Source organism: Peromyscus eremicus, chromosome 12, assembly GCF_949786415.1.
Source record: "Peromyscus eremicus chromosome 12, PerEre_H2_v1, whole genome shotgun sequence".
Taxonomy (NCBI): Eukaryota; Metazoa; Chordata; class Mammalia; order Rodentia; family Cricetidae; genus Peromyscus; species Peromyscus eremicus.
Window position 1 is genome coordinate 70,868,923 of NC_081428.1, and position 22,683 is coordinate 70,891,605.

Consider the following 22,683-nt stretch of genomic DNA (forward strand, 5'->3'; position numbering starts at 1 on the left):
CCAGGATTGCTGTGCCCCCTCCCTCCTTGGCCCGCTCCCCAAAAGCTTGAGCGGTTCCATAATGGCAAGAGAGAAGAAGAAAAGCCCCAAGCCAGCACAAACTCAACGCCTCAAATATGCATCACGAGGCTGAGTGAAATATTTATGGCTTGGCTGATAAGATATCTAGGGCATGCTTCAAAGAAACATGAGGTCCAGGCAGGGCCCAGAGTTTCTTCAACTGGCATGCCTTTTACAGTGTGCCCCAATAATCCCATTCTATAGGGCTCCATCCTATAGAAATTCCGGAAAGTAAACTGGAATTCATCTGTGAGCGTGCTAGTCACAATATCGATTGAAAGAGGTAAAAATGACTTGGCAGGCGTGGCTCCCACAGACATGTCTACTGCTCCAGGCGCGACAGGTGGTCTCCTCTGTGATCACCCATGTTTCTTGTCACTCATGTCTCCTCCTTCGGACTAGGAGGCTTTTACTCAATATGTCCAATGAATTAAAAAATAACCCTGGAGTTGTTCACTGAGCAGTTACACAAACTTTACTATTTCGATGCTGGAGGTCACACGAGCCAGACCACAGCTCAAGGCCATGCACAGGGTCCTTCTCCCTCAACTCTACTGTATTGCCCGTGCTTCTGAATTTCTCAGAGAAAAACTCTGGCTACCATTTGAAGACTTGAGGCAGGGCTGGGATAGAAGAAGGAAGTGGAGGCTCCTTCCGTGGCATGCCCTCACGGAAACAAGCACTAAAGCGATCAGATCTCATGGGACCATGGGAACTTGAAAGTGCAGCTAACATAGTCGTCGTCAAAACTTTAAACTGTGAAATACAAGAACCAGAACTATACGTACAATGATTCTCAATTATTTTGGGGGGAAAAAAGCCATCAGAATTTTTGTTTGGTTTGGCTTTTTTTGTTTGTTTGTTTTTGTTTGTTTATGAAATCCAGAAACAAAATTACCAGATAGTACATGGCTGTGTGGGATAGTAGAATTTTTTTTTTCTATTTCTCAATCCTTTCTTGTATGTTCTTCAACAGGAATGTCTTATGTTTTATAACCAGAACATTTGGATTCAGAAAGCTGACATGATCTTTCTGGTAATGACTTAGAAAATCACCCCTAGTGTTTTAATATGGAATAACAACATTGCACAATATGTAGTGTTGCAGATGAGCTTGTGAAGACACATCCACGGGAGTCAGAGGGCTACCGTGAAGCAACAATGCATGAATACAAGCAAGGAAAAAAAAATACATGTTTCCCAGAGTGCTGGGGGGGGGGGGGGGACAGGAGGGATCAGGTGGGAGGAGCATGGAGGGAGAGAGAGTTCTGACTGACACAACTGGAATCTGGGGGCATCTCTGGGATGAGCTAGAAACCTAGTGCAATGGAAACTCCCAGAAACCTACAAGGGCCAGGACCCAGAGACCTAGGGTAGAATCAAACATGACTGGCAAAAAAATTTTAAAAAGTCAATGAAATGATTCCTAATGACATTCTGCTATCCTCATAGATTGGTGCCTAGCCCGACTGTCATCAGAGAGCCTTCATCAGGCAACTAATGGAAACATGCAGAGATCCACAGTCAAACATTAGGGGGCACTCCGGGAATCCTGTGGAAGAGGGAGAGGAAGGATTGTAGGAGCCAGAGGAGTCAAGGACACCTCGAGAAAACCCACAGAATCAACTAACCTGGGCTCATAGGAGCTTACAGAGACTGAACAGATAACCAGGGAGCCTGCATGGGACTGACCTAGGCCCTCTGCATATATGTTACAGTTGCGTAGCTTGGTCCTCTTGTGGGACTCCTAACAGAGTGAACAAGGGCTGTCTCTGACTCTTTTGCTGGCTCTTGGGACCCTTCCCCCTACTGGATTGCCTTGCCCAGGCTTAATACAAGGGGAAGTGCTTAGTCTTACTGCAACTTGATATGCCATGTTTGGTTGATATTCGTGGGAGGCCTTCCCTTTTCTGAGTAGAAATGGAGGAGGAGTGGATGAGGGAGCAGGGAGGTGGAAGGGAGAGCCTGGGAGGAGAGGAGGGAGGGGAAACTGGTCAGGATGTAAAAACATAAATAAATAAATAAATAAATAAATAAATAAATAAATAAATAGTCATTGCACTAAATATGAAAAAAAAAATCATGTTTCCCTAATCAAGTTCTTCTTATCCACGAAAGTCACACACTGATGCCAGGTATGCGCAAGGAACCATAAGTCCACGCCCTCCTCAGACTCTAAGGCCTCAAGCAGCATCTACTTCCCAGGAGAGCCAGGGTAGGCACTGACAGATCCACCAGGCAAAAAAAGAAAAATGGAGCCCAGGAGGTTAACTATAGTGAATAGCTAAGGAGTCTCTTGTCTTCTGACTTCCAACTGCTCTTTGCTTTGCAAATATCTGCAAAGCAGCTCCCCAGGACAAGAGCAAAGTGACCCACTCAGCAAGCCAAAGAAAATGGATTCTCAATGTTAAATGCAAAACTTCTCTACACCAAACCTACCACCAGTTTCCATTCCTCTGCTTAACAGCCAAATCTACTTAAATCCTTAAGGAACTCATCGGCTTACTTTAAAGGGTGTTGTTATAGCAACCATAATAACTTTGGTTTTACTCTGGGGTACCAACAACAGTTTGTTTGATGCAACACCTTCCCTTGGACGCAAAAAAAAAAAAAAAAAAAAAAGAGGCACTAAGTGTCGGTTGACAGTGTTTCTGTGTATTTGGGAGCAAGTAATTTCTCTTCTCCGATCCTTAATTTTCCCATGTGAGAAGCAAAAGAGTTGAGGAGCCTCAAGTTCATTATAGGGGTAGCACCCTGAGGAGACACACACATACACACACACACACATAGCTGTGAAGAAAACTTCCAGAAAGGAATCTGTGTCTGCAGAGACTGGCTGGCTGATTAGAATTTTAGTGCTGTGGAGACTGGAATTTTGCAGGTCCAGAGGCTGATGACTTTATCCTGGGCTAAGTTCTGGCCCTCTGGGGCAGCCATTCCTTGCACCCCCACCCACAAGCCCGTCCATCCTTTGCCCCACCCTCATCCCCATGCTGGACCTAACGTCTTGTGACAAAAGATAAAAAGCCTTTTAGAATCTATTAACTTAGCAGGAAACTAACTTCCACCAATCTAAAAGCTGTGAATGCCAACAGATAGTCTGTGGAAAAGCTCCCAGCACTTCTATGTAGCATGTCTAGATACCTGTCTCTCTAATGTACCCACCTCTCTTCTGCAAAACTAGAAAGGCTCTGTGTAACTGCTTCCACCTTAGAACACGGAATTTGGGGTCACCTAAAGCTGTGTTCCCAGGCCATGCTCACTCAAAGTGGCTCCAGAATAAACCGTCTCTTATGCCTAAGTTGAGAGCTGTGGGTTTTTTTTACGTTGACATTACAAAGTTAAACAACCTGGAAACCAAGGGGAAAGTAAACACACCTAGGAGGTGAGGGGTGGAGGGAGAGGCCACAGACCACAGCTAAGCTTCGGGGAAACTGGCCTCAGTGTTCCATGATTTGCCTGCTTTCTCCTCTGCCAAACACAAAAAGCACAGTTGCTTCCACGGGACTCATAAATAATAGATAAATTAATTAAATAAAATCAATGAAAACAATGCTTTGTTTTCCAGCGAGGGGCTCAGGAGCAGCCGTTTACAAGGGACACTTTCCTCCCACTGGGGCTGATGTCAACAGCCCCTGCTTCTGCCCAGACAAAGGCCTCTTAGCGCCGGGATGTGAGGCAAAACATCTAAGTCTCTATAGTTGGCCCCAGTTCAATGTGAGAACAAGGGGGCAGCCAGGAGAGCAGAACAAAGTTGTGGGAGCAGGACTGGCTGGGGAGTGGGGAATTTCTAAATCCCTCTTCTCCACTGAACAGAGAACTCTGGAAAGGCATAATGGAAGGGTGCAGTTTCCAATTTGAATTATTTTCTTTGTTTAACTCCCAACTGCTCTGCCTAAGGCTACTGCTGCCTTTTAAGCCAGCCGCAGAATCTCTTTGGATGCAGGCGGAGCAGCTGGGAGATCCACACTCAAGAGGCTGAACTTTCAGACCTCAGCTTCCTGCTTGTAAAATACAAGGTTCCCTAGCTGCCGCCTGGACCCTTTCAGTAACAATGGTGCTTGGCTGGAGGCTGTCCAGCGGTCCTCAGAGACAAGTTAGTCTGCAGAGGAACTATCCGAGGTGAAGCATCAGTTAGGCATGGTGCGGTCACTCCTGCACAGGTCGCCTAGGATCCGTTCACCCGCTCTCCCCACCCCATCCTCAGGGCTGCCAAGCCCAGACCTCGCTAACTAAAATCTGGCTGCGTGAGCAGGGTGAAAGTAAAGCGAAAGTAGGCAAACAACGCACCTACCTCTGCGAGCCTCGGATACAAGAGGACCTGGGTGGCCTTGTGTGAAGAGGAGGAGCCAGTGACACCTGGACTAGGCACAGGGACCTCAGAGGAGAAGTGCAAACGAAACCCAAGACCTCACTGGTGGATGTAGCTTAAATTGGGCTATTCTTTCGGTAGGCTAGGGAGGCGCTCGAGGTTCCCCAACAGGGGCAGTCTCCAGAGCAAGGGGACAATGGTGTGTTTGGCAGTCTATTTTAAAGGATAACTACAGACTCTTGGTTCAACCCACAGCTCTAGGAAAACTCGGGGAAGAGGAGAGGGCTTGTCATCTCTAGGCACGTGCCCAGGAGTAGAGCACACAAGGCGGGGGGTTGGAGGGGGTGGGCGGGGGGTGCTTTTTGTAGACTCTTTCTTGTTTGCTTTTCCCTTTTAAAATCTACAGGTTTAGTCCGACCCCTCACAGGACACCTTTACGAAACGTCTCTCGCCCTCTGGCAGTGAGTATCACCTCCTAAGCGCCGCACCCATTGGTTTGGCTGGGACAATAACCTGCCCGCAGGCGGCTCGGCAGAGCAGTTCAACAGGGCTAGCTGCACCCCCAGATTCCTAGCGGAGCACACGTGCGTTTGTTGTGGTGCATGCGTTCCCTCTCCCTCCACCAGGCTCAGTTTCCTGATCTGTTACCCCAGTGGATAAGATCGGAAGGGACCCGCGCTCTGCCAAGCTACGCCTTACACAATACGGGCTCCGGCGGCCCCGCACACGTGGATTTGTTGTGGGTGCGCAGAATGGCGAGCCGCAAGAGGCCAGGGCACCCCTCCCCTGGGCCAGCGACAGACACCCCCAGCCCGGGGCGGTGGCTTTTGCCCAAGCAGCCGAGGCTGCCCCTCAGCGCACCCCTGCACCCCTCCTCCCGGCCAGTGCCGCCCGCCTCGCCCCTACTCACTCTCAGTGCTCTCAGCCGGGAAGGCGGCGGCCGCTGTGCCCACCGCGCGCTCGCGCCGCCCGGCAGCCCAATTCCCTTTGTTAGGGTCAGGCAGTGCCAGGGCGGCTCCCCAGCCCGGCCTGGTCCTGGACTCCACACCTCCAGGTGCCTCTGGACCTCACCGGGCCGGGGAAGAAGAGCCTGGGACTCAAGCTCCGAGTAAGTCCCCCGAGAAGGGGGCCAGAGGGGAGCAGTGAGGAACTGGGGATGTAGGTGCGGGGGAACGGAGGAGGGAAGAAAAACACTGCAGACCGGCGGGAGGAAGCTCGGTCTTCGTTATGCAAATAGAGTCGTTAAAACTGGCAGAGTCCTCATTCACACCGGTCCCCAACCATCCTGACCCTCTGGAGGTCGCCAGCGAGCAGGCTCAAGGTTAAAGGTGCCTGCCTAGGACTCCCGGGAAGGCAGGGAATCTTGCGGTCCCCTTACAAAGAGCAAGCCTAGGGGCGGAGCAATGCGGCAGGCAAGGAAGCCCAAATGCTGTCTCCACCCTCACCCCACCCCCTCTGCGTGTCCCGAAGTTTTGGATTCGGTGTGGTCTGGTGAAAACACTCTTACAAGGGTGCATGTCCTGGCTCCACAAAGGGATCCTCATCGGGCAAGTCACACTTTAACCCTCTGAAAGTCAAATTTTCATGTAAAACACATACACTTTAGACTGTAAAATTTAGAGTTTAACAAAAATATCCCAACATCAAGCGTGGCCTGTACTCAAACTTTTTTTTTGTAATGGAGATGTCCTGAAACCCCGCGACCAGGATGCTTTTCCCTGCAGGTATGCAGGCAGACAGTCCTCAGCTAAATGGTCAAGACAGCCGGGTACCTTCCTTCCACTGGGGTTAGGATGAGGCTACTGGAGATGTCAGGAGGAAACATCTTGTTTAAGAAGCAGCCTGGCAGTGGCCATATCTGATTACCCAGAGGCCACTTCCGAAAGACGGAAAACGTCTATTGGAGGCCTGGAAGCATATCCCTTCAGTTCTTCATATATTCCAGAGAAGAGATGCGACTACCACGCTCAGTAATCACATCCCAAATATCTGCTATGTGTTGGGAGAGGAACGAAACTGAGCACCAGACGATTGCTGGGCTGGATCTTCTTGGACAGCAAAAATCCCCAGTAAGAATGCTTGAAGACTGGGGCAGAGCATTCTCTTCAAGTCCAGATAGCCACCTCCCACCACCAACCTGGGAAAGAAAAGATTGCATCCTCCTCCCCAACACCCTTCTTTCAGGCTGTACTTCCTCCAGCCTTTGATTCCAAGCCCCTCTGCTGCTGGTCCTTCCCCAGCTGCTCCGGAGTCTGTGGCTTAATACAGAGACCTGAATCAGAAGTGCCAGACAGTGAATTCAGTTCTGTGGCCAAGAAGCTATTTGTTCTTGGGTGAGTTCCACCGTCTCTCTGGGCCATTCTTTCATCTTCTGCAGTATGGAGATCTAGAGGACAGCACTGTTCTCAGGATTATACGAAATGATTCGTAGGAAGTGAGTCACTTGGAGTCTACGTATCGAGCATGCTCGTAATAGTGAACCACACAGTGTGAGCGAATAAACAGGCAGACAAACTCAGGTGACTATTTCTGAAAGGGGTGCTTACTGAAGGTTGACGATTTTGTGCTACCACATTAAGAAACCATTAAACAATGTTCTACATGGTGCACAGTGCATCTTTGTGTTGTACATTGATTCTCTTGCTGCCATGCTGGGAGATAGAAGCTGGAGCAGGGCCTGTAAGGGAGAGGACTGATTGGGGGGGGGGGGGGGGTTAAGAAAGGGCATCTACACAGTAACTGCCAGAGGCACGTAGCTTGTCCCAGAGTCTCTTGGGCTACAGTAGGTGTGAAGCCCATTTATGAATAAGGAAATCAGGTCACCCAAGGCCCCTGAGAAGTCAGAATCCCCCACATTCATTGAAAGCCTCAATTCTTTTTTTCAACATCCTTGTTTCAACTCAGCTTAGGGACTCTTAGGAGAGTAACTCTTTTAAAATGTGGGACAGTCCCTAGTCTTGACCAGTCAATGGAGAAAATAAGAGGCTCACTTGGGATTTTGAGCTTGCCAGACTGATGATAACCACACACCGTGGCAAGCGTAAGAAGTTCTGGGGCTCTGGGACAGATGAGCAGACGTGTAGGGGTGTTCCCAGGAAAATTCCAGGGGGGGGGGATAACCATCTGGTGGCTTTCCCAACGTGGGTGGCTCTCTCATAAGCAGGGTCTCCTGACCTACAAGTGAGAGACATGATGAACTACTAACTTGGGGACTGTGGTGTCACCGCTACCTCGACTGGTTGTTTTCCTTAGATGTGTGCATTCTGTAAGTTCTACTCCACCATCTGTATGTACCTTCCGTTCACAGGTTGAAATTTCAACCCTGACCCCAGTGATAGCATTAGGAGACAAGGCCTTGCAGAAGCAGAGAGGTTAGGAGGGCAAAGCCAATGAATGAGACCAATGTCCTTACGAAGGAGACACTGGCGTGTCCTTCTACCACATTAAGACGCAGCTAAAAGGCTCCAGCTACGGACTGGACACGGTCTTCACCAGTCATCAAAGCTGTTGTCACCTAGACCTTGGACCCAGAATAGTGAAGAATACATTTCTAGTGCTTGAAACCACTTAATTTGTGGTGTTTTTGTGGCTGCAGCCTTAACAAGACAGCCCCCTCGGTGTCTTAGGTCACGCCCTTCTCAGTCATCTCTTCAGGCAGTTTACTGAGGAATATAAAGGAGATCTTGCTTCGTAACAGTCAGTTACGACAAGCCGCTTGCAAACAGTATTTCCATGACGCTCTTGAGAAATACCCTGGGGGCAAAAGATATGGCAAGCAATTAGAAGTTTCCTCCCAAAGTTTTTTTTCAACCCCACAATCGATGCTCACGAAGACCCGGAACAGGTTTTCACGATTCTTCTCTGAGCAGCTTCAGCACACATTGTTCAATATGAGGCTGGATTCTGGGACCCGATGAACTGGGATGTGCCTGGGCTGCCCACGTTGGCCCTCAGTGCTGCCAAGCTTAAGGACGAGACTCACACAGACAGGGAAGTGTATAGAATGCAATCTAGAAAATAGGAATAAAATAGCAGTGTCTCTAAGCACACAAAAGGGCTTCTACGGATGGTTGAGAACAGATAGGCCAATGGCGTGTCAGGGACTAAGGAGAAGAACACCACCAAGTCTCTGGAGAGTGGACAGTAGCCACAAGAGGGGTGGGGGGAGTGGATGGCCACAGAGCCCGTAGTACAGCAAGCAACCGCCTAGCAGTGCTGGAGAGTCAGGCTAGACATGCTATGTGGGTACATGGGCTACACTTCACCAAGTTGACCTCAGGTCCACCCTAGGTCCTTAGAGAGAATGAGAAAAAAAAACGTGAGTCTCCATTAGTAAATCACTTACGTTGTAGCCAAATATCTCTTACTGTATAATAGTAACTGCCGTATATTCAGCATTTGAATGCAAGGCAGTTTGTGTAAGCGTTCTCACTAACCCTCCCTTTGGAGGGTTATCCTTAGAAGGCCAGTTTTTGCAGGTCATCCATTGATGCTTGCCCTGTTTTTGCCTAAAGCCGATGGTAGTATGGATGTTCATTCCTGGGAGTGGGAAGATAACGAGAGATCTGACTTCAAAATGTTTTTGAAGAATTATTTTATTTTTAATTATGTGTGAGGGAGGGGGTTTGTAGGTGTGTGCACATGAATACATGTGGCCTCAGAGTCCAGAAGAGGGCATCAGGTTCCCTAGAGCTGGAGTTCCAGGTGATTGTGAGCCACTCATCATGGGTGCTGGGAACTGAACTCAGGTCCTCCGCAAGAACAGGACGTGCTCTTAACTGCTGAGTCATCTCTTCTTAAATATTCAAAAAAATTTTTTTAATTCCAAACAAGGTTTCATAGCTCTCTTGGATTGGAGATGATATTATTACAGAAAATATGTGCTCTTAAAAAAGCAAAATGATGTCAAGACTCCTGGGTATTTGCTGACAGCGAAACTTTCTTTAGGCATCCTCCTAGGTTCCTATGCCTCCATCCCCAGCATCCATCCATCCACCTGTTTCCCAGATCGTCTTATCTGGATGGCTTGATTAATTGTTCTCTTATAGAAAATACCAGCTTTCCTTGGTATCTGCAAAAGAGAAGGAAAGAAAGAAAGAAAGAAAGAAAGAAAGAAAGAAAGAAAGAAAGAAAGAGAGAGAGAGAAAGAGAGAGAGAAAGAAAGAGAGAGAGAAGGAAAGAGAGAGAGAAGGAAAAAAAGCAGGCAGTTGAGAGAGAGACAGAGAGAGAGAGAGAGAGAGAAGGAGGAGGAGGAGGGAGGGAGGGAGGGAGGGAAGAAGGGAGGGAGGGAGGGACAAGGGAAGTTGAGGCCTGCTGCTCTTGCAGAGTCCTGGCTCAGTTCTCAGCACCCACACAATGGTTCAACAACCATCTCTCACTCCAGTTCCAGAGGATCCAGTGCCCTCTTCTGACTTCCATGGGCACTGGCACACAAATGGTTCACATATATATGGGAACACTCATCCACATACATAAAATAGAAACCAATCTTTTTTAAAAAGGAAGTAGAAAGCTACAAAAAAAAAAAAGACAATTCACATGAATTAAAAAATACATGTATTTTTACATATTTGTGTGTATTTACATATTTGCACATGTATAAGTACATCTTTTTTTCCTCCCCATGAGCCCACTTCAGACTCAGTCACCTGAGTGGTGGGTATGTACCATCTGCATACAGGTAAAAACAGACTCAGAGTTTGAGGTAAGTGAGCCGCCTGAAGCCCATTTGTAAGCATTGAGCTGGGTCTGGCTCCAAGGTCTTTTTCCTTCCAGCTACCTCTGGCTCCCTGGCTACCAAAAGCAGTCCCCATGGTGGCCCACACCTTTAATCCCAGCACTTGAGAGGCCGAGGCAGGCGGATCTCTGAGTTCAAGGCCAACCTGGTCTAGAGAGAGATTTCCAGGACAGCCAGGGCTACACCCTGTCTCAAGAAAGGGGGGTGGGATAAAAATCCAGAGACACCTCACAATTTACCGCTGCCAAAATTGCTACTCTGCCGCCCTGAAGCGAGCCTCATAAACTGCCCCCGGCTATCAAACTCACTAGTGATTCCAGGAAATACAGGCACTCAGGTCTTTCGAGGTTGCAAAGGTGCTTGTTGTAAATTCTCTGAAAAGGAGCTGGGAAATCCGCCTTCCTTGGGGGACTTCTACAGTGGATGCAGTCTGCTGTGTATTTACTGCCCTGAGAACGGACTGCTGTCACAATAACTGGCAGTAGTAGTTAAAGCTTTGTGTAAGAGAGTATATGGGTTCTAGAAACTTCTTAGAACTTAACTAATGTTCTGGGGGAGAGGTGGACCAATACTTTGGTGCCTGTTGGTCATTTGTTTCAAACTTGCTTCCTTCCGTAGGCCTCACATTATTATGGTTTTTTACTCATTTATTTTTATGTCTCACTAAAACCTCTTTGCTCACTGAGATGTCTAGACTTTGGGTCTGGTTAATTTCAGTGCCTAATGTTCTTTATTTCCAAGTTTTTTATTTTTTAAAAAAATGTTTATTTTAAAAATAAACTTTGAAATAACTCTTTTTTTTTTCTTTTTCTGATTTTCCCAGTAACATGTGCTTTAGGAAGTTTGAGGAAGGTCAAGCAAATATACAAAGCGGAGAGGAAAATCATCAGCATATCAGCCCCAAGCAAAGTGAACCTTTGGGCCTTTCTCCGTCCGGTTATTTCCTGTGTGCGTTTCTTCAGCTTCTTGTCGCTGAGATTACAGTGTGTATGTAGTGATGCCCTGCGTTTCCCCTCGTTGAGAGCACGTCATCGGTACTTCTGGTGCAAATTTGAGGGCAGATTTTTTTTTCCATCTACTTTAGCCTTTATTAGATGCAAGGCAATGTCCTCAGAGACGACTCGGTTAATGGCAGAGTGTCCTGACCATGTAGTGAGGCTGTTTGAATTTGAAGTCCGATTCGGCTGTATAACCACGGGAAAAATCCCTTGCCCTCTTCTGGCGCTTTTCCCTTGCTGTCAGATGAGGATGGTAGTGCCCACTTCATGAGGTTGTCCTGAGGACTAAGTGAGTTGATTTTAAGAGCAGTGGTTTTTAACAGCGATGCCTGGCACAGGAATCTGGAGCATCGTTCTAATCAGCCTTCTCCTACAGCTGGACAGCGAGGTTGTTTACAAAATTTCAGCTGGTCTAAATGATTTGCAGTAAGTCGTTTGCCAAATGCTCAAGGGGAAAAAAGATGAACTTATATCTTATTGGCAAAGGACCAGACATCAAGATGTGCTATTCATAATTGATTAAGAAATGTAAGCTGGGCAGTAGTGGTGCATGCTTTTAATCTCAGCACTGGGGAGGCAGAAGCAGCTGGATCTCTGAGTTCGAGGCTAGCCTGGTCTACAGAGAGAGTTCCAGGACAACTAGGGCTACACAGAGAAACCCTATCTGGAAAAAAAACAAAAAACAAAAACAAAACAAGAAAGAAAGAAAGGAAAGGAAAGAAGGAAGGAAGGAAGGAAGGAAGGAAGGAAGGAAGGAAGGAAGGAAGGAAGGAAGGAAGGAAAAAAGGAAAGCTGAGTAAGTGTGCCAAGAGGAAAACTCTTTGTGGACAGGACCTCTTGTAACCCAGACTAGCTGAAAACTTATTATGTAGCCAAGGCTAGCCTTGAACTTCTGATCTTTCTCCCTCTACCTCCCAAGTGCTGGGGTTACAGAGTTAAGCCAACATACCCTGCTCAAAACTTCATTTTTTGACAGGACTTCTGTCCCAGTTAGGGTTTCTTTTTCTTTTTTTAAATTAATTATCATTTTTTTCATTTATTTTACATACTGACTACAGTTTCCCCTCCCTCTTCTCTTCCCATTCCCATCCCCCCCACCCCTCCTCCCTTCTACCCCCCTCTCCATCCACTCCTCCTCCACCTCCGTTCAGAAAGGGGCAGGCCTCCCATGGGCTTGGACAAAGCACGGCACACCAAGTTGAGGTAGGACCAAGCTTCTCCCCTGGATCAAGGTTGGGGGAGGTAATTCAGCATGAGGACAGGTTCCCAAAAGCCAGGTAGGTGCCAGGGATAGGTCCTGATCTCACGGCTAGGAGCCTTACAAACAGACCAAGCTACGAAACTGTGGCACACATGCAGAGGGCCTAGGCTGGTCCCATGCAGGCTCCCTAACTGTCGGTCCAGCGTCCATGAGTTAATTAGGGTTTCTATTGCATGAAGAGACACCATGACCACGGCAACTCTTATAAAGGAAAACATTTAATTGGAGTGGCTCGCTTACAGTTCAGAGGTTTAGTCCATTATGCTCATGTTGGGAAGCAAGGCAGCATGCAGGCAGACATGGTGCTGGAGCTAAGAGTCCTTATATCTTGATCCAAAGGCAATAGGCAGTGAACTGTCTCACTGGGAGTAGCTTGAGTATATATGAGACTTCAAAGACCACCTCCACAGTAACACACATTCTCCAACAAGGCCACACCTCCTAAAAGTGCCAATCCCTTTGGAGGCCATTTTTTTTCAAACCACCACAGTAATATTTATCCCAGTTGACATTTACTGAACTCAGTAGGCCAGAAAGGATCTAGACTAGGTTAAGGGACAAAAAGACAAATGAGAAACATGCCCCACCCTTAAGGAGCTTTAATCAAGTTTACAAAAATGTCACCATTATTGCCTCTAGGAGGACATTTTTATGGTGAGATTGTTTCTGAAGGTCACGCATGTGGACAGAGACCTCAAAAATGCCCCATTGTGACCAACCAGTACAACAGTAGGTACACGTAACATCGTTTCATTAGTAATGGCTGTTTGAGAGGACTGTTGTGGACACCAGGGATGGTATCCATAAAATATGCAGAACCATAAGCTTTCCAGTGAGTGCTGTAACACTGACAGCCGCCACATACCAGCCACTTGGCTAAGGCCTTTGCAAACACCATCCCAAGAGCTGTACTCCACCCCATTAGTTATCGTTTACAGCTAAGGCATTTGGGAGGCAAGCACCATAATCAGGGCGGCCCCACACAAGTGATGAAGTTGGATTTGTAACCAAGATATCAAACCAGTCACAGTAAACTGACAAGAGGTGAATGCTGCTGGCCTTACGGATTGTTGCTTATCCCCATGAATTTTATGCATCTCTCTCAAGAAAGAGCTGATATTTTACAAAAGCCACACCTCACACAGTGTAAGGGAAGGAGAAAGTATGTGACATTCTACACCCAGTTCTCACGGCCCACCCTGCCAAGATATTTTCCTCCTGGTTCTCAGTTGTCTACTTAACGAAATAAAGGCGGGTGGACTGACTGACGTTTCTGAGCTTGACTGACCAGCAAGAATTGCGTTCCCCTCCTCCTCCAGATCCAGTGGTGTCTGCAGGTGGGAAGCTCCCCCGTGAGAAGCTGATCAAGTCAGAGCGGTTCCCCCCACAGGTTTCTGACTCCTCTCCGAGAAGTTCCTTCGCACGGTGAAAAGTCAGTCCCAGTGCCTGAGGACAGTGAAACTGTTTGAGCCGTTATCCTTGAGGGACAATATGCTTCAGACTATCTAAACAGAGGCCTGGCTAAAGCCTCAGCCACATTCTCAGTCATAACCACCACCCAGAATTAACTGGGTACAAATAGCAGGACAATAAATCTTATTTTTTAATGACTCTGTGTGTGTGTGTGTGTGTGTGTGTGTGTGTGTGTGTGTGTGTGTGCGTGCGTGCGCCATGGTGTACGACGTGTGGAAGTCAGAGGACAATTTTTCACTATTGGTTCCATCCGTCTGGGCTCTAGGAATTGAACTCGGGTCATCAGGCTCTCTTGTGCAGCCAATGCTTTTACACACTGAACCATTTTACCAGTCCAACAAATTTCAGGGAAAAGAGACATATTTCACATCACTGGAATCTTCCCTAAAGTTTCCACGCTTCCTGGAAAACTACATCGGTTTTTCACTCTGCCTTGTGTAGGTCATAATGTAAACCTTTGACAGCTTCTAATTAGATCCGTGCATGTGACAGCTAGTGTCCCCTGGCAGGGGCTGATGAGGGTTTCATGATTTGAATTAATCCAGAACCAGCTCAGCTGAAGTCTAACTGGGTGGAAAATCAGATATGCATTTGGGAATCACTGGCAGGCCTCATTGCCGGAAACAGCCTCTGCAGGATGGAGCATTACCCATTACAGCCTAGCTTAGTGGTGTCATAAGACATTCAACTGTCCAGTTCAATTAGCAAGCAGACGGTGCATAATGAGAACAGTAACCTGATAGGCATGGAGCACCACAGGTCATGACCCTTCTGAAGGCCTCTAGATGACTATTTGAAAGGCACAGCTTTCAACCGTGACCACAGATGCTGAAGGTTTGTGAGTGTTTGTGCTGGGCGGTCGGGGATGTAAGCACATGTATTAAATCTATACAGCCATGCTTAAAAGCCTGCATCGCATCTGTGTGGGAACCTAGTAGGTGACTGTCATCCCAGAAAGCAAGGAATACCATCTGTCCAACACTTTCAGTCAGTTCTTTGGTGAGATGTTCTTCATACTCTTAGGAAAGAGGGATACTGAAATTTTTGCCTTGCTCAGAATAGATTCAACAGTTACAACCTACATTCGGAGTGAGCTCCTGAGGAGAGGTTTGATGATGGAATTTGAGCTCATCAACGCTTGGCTAAGGAGACATGGATGCAAAGTCCTGTCCCACCCCATCCTTCATTCATTTTGATGCTCATTATCCAGTTAAGGATTTCTAAGACACTCCTCCATACATCTTCCCGTCTATACATATCATACAGAGAAAGACTACAATGGCCTCCCAAAAGTCACCTGGGTAATAAGTGGCAGAGTTGGGCCAAGTGTCCATATCTTCTGACCCTGTCTTAGCTATTAATAAGGAGCCAGAGGGCAGCTCCCCTCCAATATCTGTAGAGCTGAAGGTGAGAAACACCAGAAACTGCTGAGAAGCTTCCATAAAGAGACCTCCGAGAGAAAAGAAAACCTGCTCACAGCTTTCTGACTTGTCCTAGTGGCCAGGGGTCATGAAGAAGGTTTTCAGCCCACCTCTTCACAGTGATAGGAGAGGGGACTGCAGAGCAGGAGCAGAAAGGCCTGAAGGAGATCAGTGCTCCTGGAAGAGAGAAGCCATAGGCCTACAGCAGGACATTCTTCTCACCCTGTTGTTTTCGCCATGGAGGATGAGGTCCTTCACAGCTTTGCGGTTCTCACTAGCTAGGATAAATGTTTTCAATTGTTGGGTCCTGAAGGGAAATAGAGCACAGTAAAGTTAGAATCTGGGTACTGCAGAATGACCTGAGAGATGATAATGACTTCCTCAAATTACTAAACCAACGACTGAGCTATGCCTCACTGGAGATCAGATAACTAAGGCTTAAGGAACTAGAATAATGGGCCGAAGGCTTGCAATTGCCAGCAGTGGTGGCTGGATTAGGATGTGTGTGACTTCAAAGCCACGCCCTTCAGGTTTCTCCTTGCATCCTCATATGCAAAGATGTGTCTTTGCCATTGGAATGTTCTTATACTTTTTCATCCCTCTGACATACCTCATCACTCTTAGCTCTCTTGAACACAACCCGTTCTGCAAGGCCCTAGTTCAAGTTTGAACTCTCTTGGGAAACCTCAGATCTACAACTATTCATTCCTTCTGCAAAGTATTAAGCATGTGCAGTATTTCCCAAGACCATATCTTTGGTGTTCCTTTAAATTATTCATTCAAGGCTCAGGGAGCCCTGCGAAAGAGGAGGCAGAAAGAATGCAAGAGCCAGAGGGAATGGAGGGCACCAAAGAAACAAGGCTTTCTAGACACACTCGGACAACGCATCTATGAGCTCACAGAGATCAAGGCAGCGTGCACAGGGTCTGCACAGGTCTTTACCGAATGGGATCCTAGAGCTGAAAGGGGAAGTGGTCACTTGTCCACACCCTTAACCAGAAGCTATTTCCAATTGATAACCACTTGCAAATGAAAGTGTAGTCTTTCTCCAAGGGGAAACCAATTACTCTTAAGGGTAGGCCTCATACCCAGCAGGTAGATATGCAACAGAAAACAAATGCAGTGGCATCTTTGAAGGTTCTTTGTCTCATAATTTCATGTCTTTTTAAAATTTTATAACTTTTATTTATTTTATTTTCTCTCTTTTTGCACTGCAGATCCTTTGCATATATATTATGGCTTCTGGTCTTGTGTTTTCATGGGATTCCTGAGTGTGTGAATGAGTGGGTCTCTGCATCTATATTTGATTATTGTACTTTTTCTTGGGCTCCTTCCTTCTGTTCGTTTTGTCCTTTTCTGATGTGTTGGCTTTTGTTTTATCATAATGCTTTATATATTATATTATTATATTATATTATATTATATTATATTATATTATATTATATTATATTATATTATATTCCCTTAAAAGCCTGTTTGTTTTCTAATGAGAGACAGAAAAGGGTTGAACCCAGATGGGAGGCAAGGCAGGGAGGAATTGGGAGGAGTAGAGGGAGGGGAAACCATAATCAGAATATATTATATGAAAAAAAACTATTTTTAATAAAAGAAAAATAATAAATTATTCATTCAACATGTAACTCTATGAAATTTGGTTTTTATGTACTTTTAAGTGAATAAAGTGTGTCATAAAACCCACTTTGTTCCATTTAAAAATATAATATAAATCATGATGAAATTGCATTTTCCAGGTTGAGAGATGTGAACTCACTCAGATGAGGATCATCTTTCATTCTCAGCCAGGCCCCTGTGGATAAGAATCACAGGAGTAATGAAGAAGGACTCCCACTCCCAGCTCCATCATGGCCAGGGAGCAGGTTTGTTCCACTTGGCTGGCACTTCCTCCCTGATGCCTTCCTAGATCTTCAGTACATTCTAAGAGGTGATGCCTCCACCTGCTTAGTGACAGAGCTTAGTCCCTAAACAATGAGCCAGTCAGTAACTCAGAGTCACGGCGGCAAGCAGAACACGGTTTAAATCTCCGTTTGCTTTTTACTGGCTCTATAAAGTGTGTTTGAGAAAGACACAAACTCTCTGGCCCTGAGAAATGGTAGAGTTCTGTTCCTTGAGAGCTCTCAGTAGAAATCAGCAATGATTCCACTAGCTACAGTGCTAGGCATTAAATGGCTTCCCAAAAGTGTAATTACTACAAATGAGCCCATCTTAAAGGAAGTCAACAAGCTGGAGACGTATCACAGTTGGGAGAGACGTGCCTAGCTCATGAAGCCCTGGGTTCCCTAACACCACGTAAAAACAGGCGTGTAAGCACAGCGGTGGCCCACACCTTCAGGCCCTGCAGGAGGCAGAGGCAGGCAGATCTCTGAGTTCGAGGCCAGCCTGAGCTACAGAGTGAGTTCCACGGCTGCACAGAGAAACCCTGTCTCAAAAAAACAAAAACAAACAAACAACAACCAAATAGGTATGTTCTCCCAGCATTTGGGAGGTGGGGGAGAAAGATCAGAAACTTAAGGTCATCCCCGGCTACATAGCAAGTTTGTGACTGGCCTTGGCTGCATGAAACATAAGGCCTTGTCTCAAAACATTTCTGTAATCTAAAAAGAAGAGGGAGTGGGGCTAGGTAAACATAATTAAAGAAAGAAAGAAAGAAAGAAAGAAAGAAAGAAAGAAAGAAAGAAAGAAAGAAAGAAAGAAAGAAAGAAAGAAAGAAAAAGTAAATGCTTATGGCTGTCCGCAGGAAGACAAGAAAACTTTCTACCCTTTACTTTCTTTACAGAGTTTCCCATGTATCCCAGGCTATCCTTGAATTCACACCATTTTCCTACCTCGGCTCTCCAGTGCTAGGACTGAAGGTAGACATTACCATGCCCAGCTTCTTTTCCTTCTTCTTTTTTTTTTTTTTTTTTTTTTTTGGTTTTTCCAAGACGGGGTTTCTTTGTGTAGCTTTGCGCCTTTCCTGGAACTCACTTTGTAGACCAGGCTGGCCTCGAACTCACAGAGATCCGCCTGCCTCTGCCTCCCGAGTGCTGGGACTAAAGGCGTGCGCCACCACCGCCTGGCCCTTCTTTCTTTTTTCAACCTTGTTTAAAATTACTTCTTGTGACTACAACTATTTAATACAACAAATGTGTATTGGTGAGAAAGTCAACACTCTTTCCGTCTCTAAAAGATTGGTGGCTACACCATTCAAAAGATGTAGACTGGAAATGGTTTCCTGACATTTAACTCTGAAATCACAGACACTGGCCAAGACCAGAGAACTGGGGCTACGGGGGGGGGGGGGGGGGGGGGTGTCTGCCCAAGTGGTTACTCATGACCACATTAGAAAAACCTGAGGTACTGCGTGAGATTGGGTCCTTCAGTACTCCATCTTGGATTGGGGTGGGGTGGGGAGGAGAGTTTTTTTTTTTTCCAGTAGTGTAGCCACTGGCTAGTGGCCCATGCTCCAGTAACTAACCATCCCCAAACATGCTCAAGCGGGCAACTCTAAGTAAAGTGGGTCACAAAACAGAAGCCAGAAAAACGTGAAAGCAGGAGATGAACTTGTTGGGAAGAAAGATGTTCAAAGGGAGTGGGTGGAGAATAAAAGAGGGTATTATGGGGCTAGAGAGATGGTCCAGTGGTTAAGAACACTTGCTGTGCTTCTAAAGGACCAGTGTTCAATTCCCAGCACCCACCTGGCAGTTCACAACCATCTGTAACTTAGTTCGAAGGGATCCGACACCCTCTTCTGGCCTCCACAGGCACCAGACATGTACATGGTGCACAGACATACTTGTGAGCAAAACAGAGAGAGAGAGAGAGAGAGAGAGAGAGAGAGAGAGAGAGAGAGAGAGAAATGAAAGTAGATATGATCAAAATACGTTATACACATGTATGGAATAGTCCAAAAAATACATTTTTAAAACTAAGTAACTAGGCTGGAGAGGTAGCTCAGCAGTTGAGGGTGTGTACTGCTCTTGCAGAGGACTGGAGTTCAATTCCCAGCATCCACATCAACAGCTTTTAATGCCTATAACTCCTGCTCTATGTGGATGTAATGCCCTCTGCTGGCTTTTGCAGAAACTGCACTCATGTGCACAAAACACACACACACACACACACACACACACACACACACACACACACACACGGGCACATAATTTAAAAATAAAAATAAATATTTTTGTTAAAACTAAGATAATAGTGGGAGATTGCCCTACACTTGTAGAATGCCAAAGATGACCTTGTTTCCCTTGTGAAGACGCTGACCCCAGAGTGGTCAAGAAATCACCCTGTGTTTAACAGTTACTGACCAAGCAAAGTCTGGGCTCCACACTCCAGATCTCTTTCTGCTGCCTTCTAGAAACCTGCTAAGGTCTTGCTGTAGCACCTATGAACTAGTTACATGCTGCTTGGAGATGGGAAAAGACAAAAGCTGTAGCTCAGACTTAGAAGGGGTCACTAGATGGAAAAACAAAGCTGCTCCCAGACAGCCACAAGGATACTTCAGAACTCAGAGCTAAGCGGGAAATAATAGTAACAATACAAACACGAAGTGGATAGCCCCGTCTGTAAGCAACCTCCAAGAGACAAGAAGTATCCAGCCAAGAGTCTGTCAACAATGGGATCTATCTTACTGGAGAAATGTGTTTGTCACTGTGAACATTAAGGGATGTATAAAGCTAGATGGTATACATCAGTCACTGGATAGGAAGGACCCCTTAATGCAATCAAGGGACACTGTAAGCAGGTGTATGAGGCTGCTACTGTTCAAAGCTCTTCTAATATACAGAAGGACATGGTAAGTAATCATAAGCGGCATGATACAGCAAGGATAAAAGCTGGTTACAGGGCTGGAGAGATGGCTCAGGGGTTAAGAGCACTGACTGCTCTTCCAGAGGTCCTGAGTTCAATTCCCAGCAACCACATGGTGGCTCACAACCATCTGTAATGAGATCTGGTGCCCTCTTCTGGACTGCTGTCATACATGCTGTATACATAATAAATCTTTAAAAAAAAACAAAAACAAAAAAAGCTGGTTACAGTCCTTTGCAGTCATTATCACGTGTTACACATTAGATACAATTGCTTCTGCTATGCTTGGACACAATGAGCCGTGAAATCTCTTTGCTTACCTCAGGGTCACCACAGACATTTGAGGATACCATGTATATCCTGATAGACTATACATACTGATACATAGTTACATACATGTATCCTGATACAGTTACAAGGGCTGTGGCATCACTAGCCTGTCAGAGTCTGAGGGCACCACTGTGACAGATACAGCCCATCTAGCCACAGTGCTATTGGGATTGTTGTTGTTTTGATCACTTCCTTATCCTTAGAAGAGTCTGGCAGAGGCAGGAGGTAAAATCATCAGTGCAGAGGATGACTCTGGAGCCAAGCCGCGGTGGCTGGGACTGCGACTCAGTTCCTGTAGTAAAACCGATGGTACTGAGAAGATAAAAAGAGATGATCCTGAGCAAGCGCTTCTGAGACTTGGCCCTGATTATTATACTAGACAAAAGTACTAGAGAGTGAGTTGCTATTTGACAATCATGTGCGTACACATATGCATATTTTAGTGCATAGTATTGGGGTCACAGGAAGAAAAGATTCCTGCAGGCTGGAGTGCTCAGTGCAGTTTTCCTAACAGGAGCCAAATATCTAAGTTACTGTAGGACACAGGACAAAAGCCAAGACGAATGTGAATGTTCTCAGACTCTCTTTGATAGACACATTTAAAGCTGTTTATTAATGTCAGCAAAATAAACATTGGAAACTGAGCTATTAAGCACATTTTTATAAATCTCTAAAATAAATTACCATGGATTCACTAAAATATTTTCTAACAATGTTTAATGGTAAGTATGCTCATATTATAAAGCTGTTACAAAGATATTGTTTGGGTGGGAGCTCCACCTCAACCCCTGGCACCCTGGCATGCCTATACCCAAAGAGTCTGGAATGTTCTGGTGGAAGATCCACCTCAACTCCCTCCCCCAACTCTTTCCCCAAACCCGCCCCTTCAAAGCCCACCAAACACAGCTCCTCCCCCAGAGAGGCTCAAGACCACTCCCACAGGAGATATAAGCTGCATCCCAGAAAACAAACACATGATTTTCTGGTCTCTAATTCCGGTCTCCTCTCTGAGGGGCTGGAGAATCATCCGGGAATGCTTTACCCATTAAACCTGGGCTTTTTCTAATTTGGTCTGATTTGGATTACTGCGTCAGCAGAGAGGCTTATCAGGGTGCAAAAAACTTATCAGATACAATATAAGCAGTATCATCTCAAGTTTAAAAAAATCTAAAAGGGAAAAAAGACATTTAATGTCTCTTTAAATCTTTCTTAATTTTTCAAGTTGTCTACAACAGGCATATAAATGCAACTCTATAATAATTTCTTTATTGTGGTAATACATGCCTAACATAAAATCTGCCATTTTAACTTATTTTTAAGGCAGGATCTCACTACTTAGTCTTTGCTAGCCTAGAATTCTCTGTGTAGACCAGGCTGGCCTCAAAGTCACAGAGACCTACCTGTCTCTGCCTACTGAGTGCTAGGATTAAAGACGTGTACTACCACATCTGGATCATCTTAGCCATTTTTTCCATGTACAGTTTAATTAATAACATATTTGGTTGATTGATTGATGACGATGATTTAAAAAGTCAGACCCGGGGACATGTTCATACATGTCTGCATGGAGTTGGTGGGACATATGCTGTGAGTTGGCCTCTTAGCCAGGAGTAGACACATTATGGTTTTGGAGTGTGTGACTTACCTGCTGAGGGCCGGCTGGTGCTTCTGCCCCTGTGAACTTCCCTGTGGTCAATGTGTTACGAGGTTGTCATGCCTGCAAAATGAGCGAGTCCTTCATTCATGCTCAAATCTCTCCAATCTCTCTCTGCTCCTGCTCCACAGTAATGCGGTTTCACTCACTTCCTCTAACGCTCATCGGTCAGGAGGGCTCTGCACTACAGAATCTTTCCAGAAATTTCTTTGTGCTCCCTGGCAAGTGTATAAAGTGGATCACAGAGATTGCGCCTTCTTCCTCAGGACTGGCCCGGTGCTGCTGCAGGAGAGCGGTAATTGCTACACAGTAGCGATTTAGGGAAACTATCTCCTGTGTTGGAAGCCTAGCCAGACGGAAGAGCGTCCTGATCACAGGCCCGTGTGTCTGATGTGGACACAGTTCCTATGAAGAGCCATCAGTCTTGAAGTTTAGTGCCACCCCTCCCCACTGGTCTACCGAGATATGAAAGAGTGACTGTCCCATGCTCTGCCTAGGACAGAGCCACGTCCACTGTCATGATAGTCCGTGCTCTCTGACACCAGAAACCTAAACGAGGCCTTCCATACAGCTGTTTTCTCAGCTATTTGGACACAGTAATGCGAAAGTAACTGATACAGGC

The 22,683-nt window shown here is 46.1% G+C and overlaps 1 protein-coding gene across 2 annotated transcripts in view; it reads right to left on the reverse strand.

The window, feature by feature from the left end:
• The window catches only part of St6gal1 (ST6 beta-galactoside alpha-2,6-sialyltransferase 1), a 133,205-nt gene extending 127,449 nt beyond the window's left edge, over positions 1–5,756 (reverse strand). Inside the window, exon 1 of one of the 2 annotated variants that reach the window (XM_059277211.1) lies at positions 5,283–5,756. The gene's annotated coding sequence lies outside the window, so the exon portion shown is untranslated. Of the gene's footprint in view, positions 1–4,354; positions 4,568–5,282 lie in introns of those variants that run through there. The other variant, XM_059277213.1, reaches the window with a different exon arrangement.
• Between the last annotated feature and the right edge of the window lie 16,927 nt (positions 5,757–22,683).